Consider the following 6507-nt stretch of genomic DNA (forward strand, 5'->3'; position numbering starts at 1 on the left):
ATTCCACTACTGCACACCATTTCTCAGAATTTCTAGTACAACCACACACACACACAAACACACACACATTATTATTATATTTATTCATAATTTAATTTAATTTTAATTATTTACATTTTATAAATTATATTAAATTTTATTATATTATAATATAATATATTATATTATATTCTATAGCAGAAATACATATATACATATGTAAAAACGTAAATAATTGTACAAAAGATTGTGAATTCATGCATATATATATACACACACACACACACACACACACACACACACAGAGATATAGTGTCGCTGTCATGCGGAAACCTCTATATTTCTGTCTGTGGGCAGAGCCGATCCTTCCTTTACGCAAACTACATAAGTTGCGTAGGGCCCCTGAACCACCAGGGGGTTATAAATGTATATACATGACAGAAATTTTCCATAATGTGAATATTTCTTTATAACATGCAAATATATGTGCGGTGTCAACTAAACATTTGTGGAGTCATGTGGAAATATTTTTAATAATGATTTATGTTTATTCAATAACTGTTTCGGACTCGGACATCTTGCAGTGCGGCAGATAATAACATGGCTTGACATGGCTATGGCTGCAAAACAAAACTATCCTTCTGGAACTGAATTTAGCGCGCATTTAGAAAGCCAATTCGGCAGTGTGTTATAGTTTTTCTGACAGCTAGATGGTGCCAGAGCATTGCTATTATAAAATGCATTTATTTAGCTGTCAACGAAAATTTGGTTTTAAATTTTACTTACTGCCAATCTGAAGTGTTATAACGGGTTTCCCTTTATATATTTATAAACGCTTTTTCATAACTTGCAGTTTGTTTCCATTCCAGTAGGGTGAATTCAGGTTGATTGTGACACTTTGTCCCATTCAGGGCTGCACGATTAATCGCAATTAACATGAAATCGAGCTTAAACCGATTTGGCTTATTTCGATTATGAAATCGCAAAGCACTGAGAGTTTGAGTTACTTATAATGTGCATCTGAAAAAGCAACACGCGTCAAACATCTTTCCAAACTTGAGAAGCATTTATGAACCCCTTGTCCAACAAAAGACAACATTTAATAAATCAATCAAAGCGTTTCAATCTTCTGTTTATTCAGCTACAGTGATAGTATGATGCCCATAGGGATTTCCTGGAACGACGTGTGTTATCTACTTCTGCGGGGCATATTTGGAGATTCTGCGTGAGACGCCCTCTGGTGTTCAGATGCAGCATTTACTACTGATCACAGAGCCGTGCTTCACTGACAAGCTGCGCAATCGCAGCCCATGCCAAATCCTGTGCGGTTTAATTTTGATTAATCGTGCAGCCCTAGTCCCACTTAAAGGAACACGCCGACTTTTTGGGACTTTAGCTTATTCACCGTATCCCCCAGAATTAGATAAGTCCATACACACCCTTCTCATCTCCGTGCGTGCCGTAACTCTGTCTGATGCACCCACCGCTAGCCTAGCTTAGCACAAAGACTGGAGGTAAATGGCTCCAGCTAGCATACTAATCCCAATAAGTGACAAAATAACGCCAACATTTTCCTATTTACATGTTGTGATTTGTATAGTCACAGCATGTACGAATAACAAGGTCACATGAGACACAGCCATCTTCTAACCGTATTCATACTGGGAACTATATTCTCAGAAGGCGAAGCACTGCTACTTCTGCGGAGTGATTTACTCCAACTCTGAGCGAACTCTCTGCTCCTCACCACGGGGCTTCTCAGGCGCTGCGAGCAAATCACTCCGCCCAAGTAGCAGTGCTTCGCCTTCTGAGAATATGTGACCATGTTATTTGTACACCCTGTGACTATACAAATCACAACATGTAAATAGGAAAATGTTGGCGTTATTTTGTCACTTATTGGGAGCAGTCGGGTCAATTTTTTATTTGTATTTTTTATTTTTTACAGATTGGGCTTTGGTCGGACTCGGGCTCATTTAGCTTTTCTCCTTTCATCGTGCCCATAATATACGTGCAGAGCGCAGGCTACTGTATGAAATATTGTTATATTGATAATATTATAAATATGCAACGCAATATGCGATCACGCGAGTAACGCGACGCGCGTGCAATGCATTAGGTGACAGTTGACCATGCAGAGCACCAGGGAGAAGTTAGAGCGTAAGGAGTTACTAAAAGTTCCCAATACTTCAGGAAAAGCTGCATTTTGAAAGAGTTTTGATTACCTGAAGTCTTCAACAGTGGATGCTATTCTTTTTCTTCACAACGATCGGTTGAACGTACTGAACGTACTCAGTTCAACGGATTTTTTTTTTCTTTATTATATTTTTAGTATTATTTAACGTTAGCCAGTTGGCGAAGAGTTCTTTGAAACGTTGTTCTTCAGTAAAGTTACTTGACATCAGAGAAAGGTAGGCCATAAATCTTTATTTACTGCTGGATCATATTTGGCTATATAATATTCTCTACTGCATGATTATGCTTCTCTGTAATGGACAGTCTGTATTAATATTTGTGGGCATAATTTTCGGTGGTGGCAGTTATGTTTGAGGCCTATAATAAAATTTTACCTAGTAGCGTGTGTGTGTATGTGTGTGCGTCTAGCAGAGACAGCACGCATCAGAGGGCGCGCGTCAGAGAGAGCTCAAAGTGATATTGATGTTGGTCTCGGGTCGGTTCGGGCTGAAAAACTGCAGACGTTTTCGGGCTGGGGCCGGATTAGGGCTTGAACACCACGGGCCAGGTCTCGGTTAGGGCTGGATGTTTTGCCCCGTGCAGGGCTCTAGGCAGTATGCTAGCTGGAGCCGTTTACCTCCAGTCTTTGTGCTAAGCTAGGCTAGCGGTGGGTGCGTCAGACAGAGTTACGGCACGCACGGAGATGAGAAGGGTGTGTATGGACTTATCTAACTCTGGGGGATACGGTGAATAAGCCAAAGTCCCAAAAAGTCGGCGTGTTCCTTTAACCTGAATTCACCCCTATAGAAATCTGGCACTGTAATTATGACTTTATGGAAATGTGGGGGTTTTAAGAACGCACTGAAAGGGGACCCTTCACAAAAGTTTTGCTTAGGGCCCCCATAAGTGTAGGATCCGCATCTGTGGGTTGTGCAAATATATAACCAATGACTAAACCTTGTCCTCAAAGTGTCAGTCAAACCTCATAACTCCACCCACTTCCAGGGGCGCCAAAAATGAATGAATTTATTTACAAATAAAATTTACACAGCCTCAAGTCGTTTCAAACCTGTATGAATCTGTATGAACACAAAAGATGCTATTTTGAAGAATGTTGTCGATAACAAGATGTCTCCGCAAATGTATTGTCCTTTAGTTTTCAGACACCTGCCAGACTGCCAGAATGTAGTGAAGCTATTTTAGCTGCGCATAGAAAAATTGTCTTGCAAGTTTTGCGTCATCTGATCGGCCTTTATAGAGACCCCCAATCAAACTTTAAAAAGCTATTATCATCAGCCGATAACGATCAGAGCCCGATCAATCAGAGCACCCTCACAAATTTTATTGTATTGTTTTACCCTTGTTCTCAGAAAATGAAAATCCATCTATCACATCTGCATATTTCATTCAAATCATTTTCCACCAACAACTTTGCTTTTAAGAGTTTAGTGTTGATCATCAGGGAGACGACAATGTCAGCGAAAGGCATGATTGAGATGGATTTCCAGTCATCTATAAGCATGTCATATTGTGCAAAAAGCATGCAAATATTTCTGAAATAATGGGCATTTGTGATACTTAAAATACTAGCTGTGAAATTATCGATAGGAAGGCCACTTTTAATCTTTCTATTCTAAAAAAATACCAAAAATTATTTTAGGGTGCGATCAAACCAACAAATTTTGATTAGTTTGTTCATAAAAGCAATAAAAATGACTCAAATAAATCGACAGGGTCCAAAAAGACCCAGAGTTGAAGAAACTCCCCTGTACGTGTCACTAGGAGGGAGACGTCTGCTACCCATGTACTGCTGAGGGAACCACACACACACACACACACACACACACACACACACACACACACACACAGGCACTGCAGGAAAGGAAGTGGTTGATTTTTTTTGCAGTTTCAGCTGAAAAAGTAAGTCCTCATTTATAAGTGTCTCATTTGAAACAATCAGTGATCATAAAACAGAAACAGAAAGGCCGTGAGCAGAAAAAAAACTAGGCCGTGCCATTCATGTTTATGAAACACAATAATCAAAGAGAGATTTAAAAGATGCACGAAAGTATAGCTTACATCTACTCTACATCGTACAGCTGTAGTGGGCATTAATAGTACTTTTAGCAAATGTTTAAAATGAGATGAAGACTCTCGTCATATTGGCAGTCAAGAAAAACGCTCACGAATTGATCGTTTCTGGCATCATGTTTCTGTGTGGTGCTGCATCCACACCGATGTGTGTCAGTATTCAGAGTTTAAGACCACCGCTTCATCGGCCGACGAAACAAACAAAAGTGACGTCTCTGTTTCTGATAATTCAATAGGCGTTGTTGATATGTGAATGTGGGCAGTCATGCGTTAACATATTCGTCTGTCTGACGACTTGCGGAAGTTCAGAACGAGTCATTTGAGTATCTTTGCTTCAATGAATCTCTTTTTAACCTGAGGAAGAAGTTTGAGTTCTGAAAGTTACAGTATGTTTTCAGTGTCAGACATCAAACTCTTTTATCTCAGAAGATCAAGAGAGATTAGAGTCCTCATGATGAGTCCTTTAAGAGAGAAAGAAAAACAGGTTCTATGTCTTAAATGCCTTGCATAATGCCTTCATGTTTAACAGGTTATTTTGATAAACCATGTTTAATTTAATCAGAATTCAAATTAAATCCATAAAATGATCCAATGAAGGAAAGCACTAAAAGGTTCTATACACGAAGCCGCTGGCGGAACCCTTTAAGGTTCCGTTTGGAACCTTTTCTTCTGTGACATCACTTGATTAATGACACGCCACTGAATTAAAATCCACCTCCAGGGATCAAAGTGCTTGAGAGTGATTTGAGCTGGGTAAACATGTATTAATCTTGATCTTTAAATGATGACGTTTGCGCAGCGTGAGTGACACAGTAATGTGTTTTTAGCGCTGTTCACTTAATGCATTGTATAATTATCTACGCGGTGCACACCTGCATTCACAAACACCTTACTCATGAGCCTCACAGAAGCATGCCCGCTCCCTTCTTTAGGTGGGTATTAATGGAGCGGCCCACATATATCCAGCCCCTCCCTGAGTTTAATACGACACTGAATGCTGGGAACGCAGCCATGAAAAGAATCAACACGTATTTACACATCACACCCACATACACATCTTCTACGGGGGCTGCGGTCAATGTATACAATAAATACGAGGCCTATTTAGCTATACGAGGACACACTTACAAAATAAGCACTACGGTATTATTCTTTACCTAGGAGTAGCATAAAAATAACACCGTGTATATGAATATGATAATCACATAGTACCATGGTATATTAAAAAAACAGCATAGGTATTGGATAAGTATTTAGGAAATAATAATCAATAAATATTATTCAATATGTACATCTTTTTTTCATTCAGTAAATAATAAATAAATAAATTCCAGTGTTTTTTGTTTTTATATTGATTAATAATAGTAATTAATATATTAATAATTAACAAAGTTAGTACCTGTAAATGTTCATTCTGACCTCTCACAAGGCAAGGAGACACATTCAGAAATGTTTATGAATAAAATTAATAATATACATATATTTAAGGTGAATTTTAATATTTTGCCTATATATAAAAAAAAAAAACTTTCTCTGACTTAAGTACAAAAAACAATGTATAATTAATCTGCGATACCTAAAATGTGGCGAATACAGTATGTTCAGCATTAATTCAGAATGTACAGAGTAAAATGTGGTCAGGTAACTAACAATTAATTAACATCTAAATTGACTGGTCATATTTTACTCACAAATGTTATTTAATATGACTAAATAAATTAGATTTCACCAATAAAAGTCATTTCTAAAGGTCAGATCAGGTAGAAAGAGCTTTTACTACAGTATATACTATATCAAAACAGCATCTGCTACCATCATTTGACCAACAGAACTGCCACAGTATATTTATGTAGATGCTTTAAAAACTTGAACAATACACTCACAAAACATATTTCTCAATAGTAAAACTTCCAATATGCTCCTCTGACTTAAAGGAAAATCCTTTGTGTGTGTGTGTGTGTGTGTGTGTGTGTGTGTGTGTTACTGAGATTATCAGAATGTAAACAATTTGCTGAGTATGTTGGTATTAGTGCATAACACACTGCCAGTGTCTGCAGGTACGCAGGGAGGGTTTGTGCTTGGTGTGTGTGTGTGTGTGAGGTGCATGTCAGGTGGACACGTGCGGCCGGCTGCCAACATACTTTTGGTTTGGAGGGAGGGCTGGGTGGGTGTGAACTTTTGTTTAGTGTCTCTCTCTCTCTCTCTCTCTCTGTCTCTCTTTCCCTCTCCCTGATACACGACACACCTTCTGTGCAAAACGCA

Source organism: Rutilus rutilus (assembly GCF_951802725.1).
Source record: "Rutilus rutilus genome assembly, chromosome: 18".
In the NCBI taxonomy this organism is placed as follows: domain Eukaryota; kingdom Metazoa; phylum Chordata; class Actinopteri; order Cypriniformes; family Leuciscidae; genus Rutilus; species Rutilus rutilus.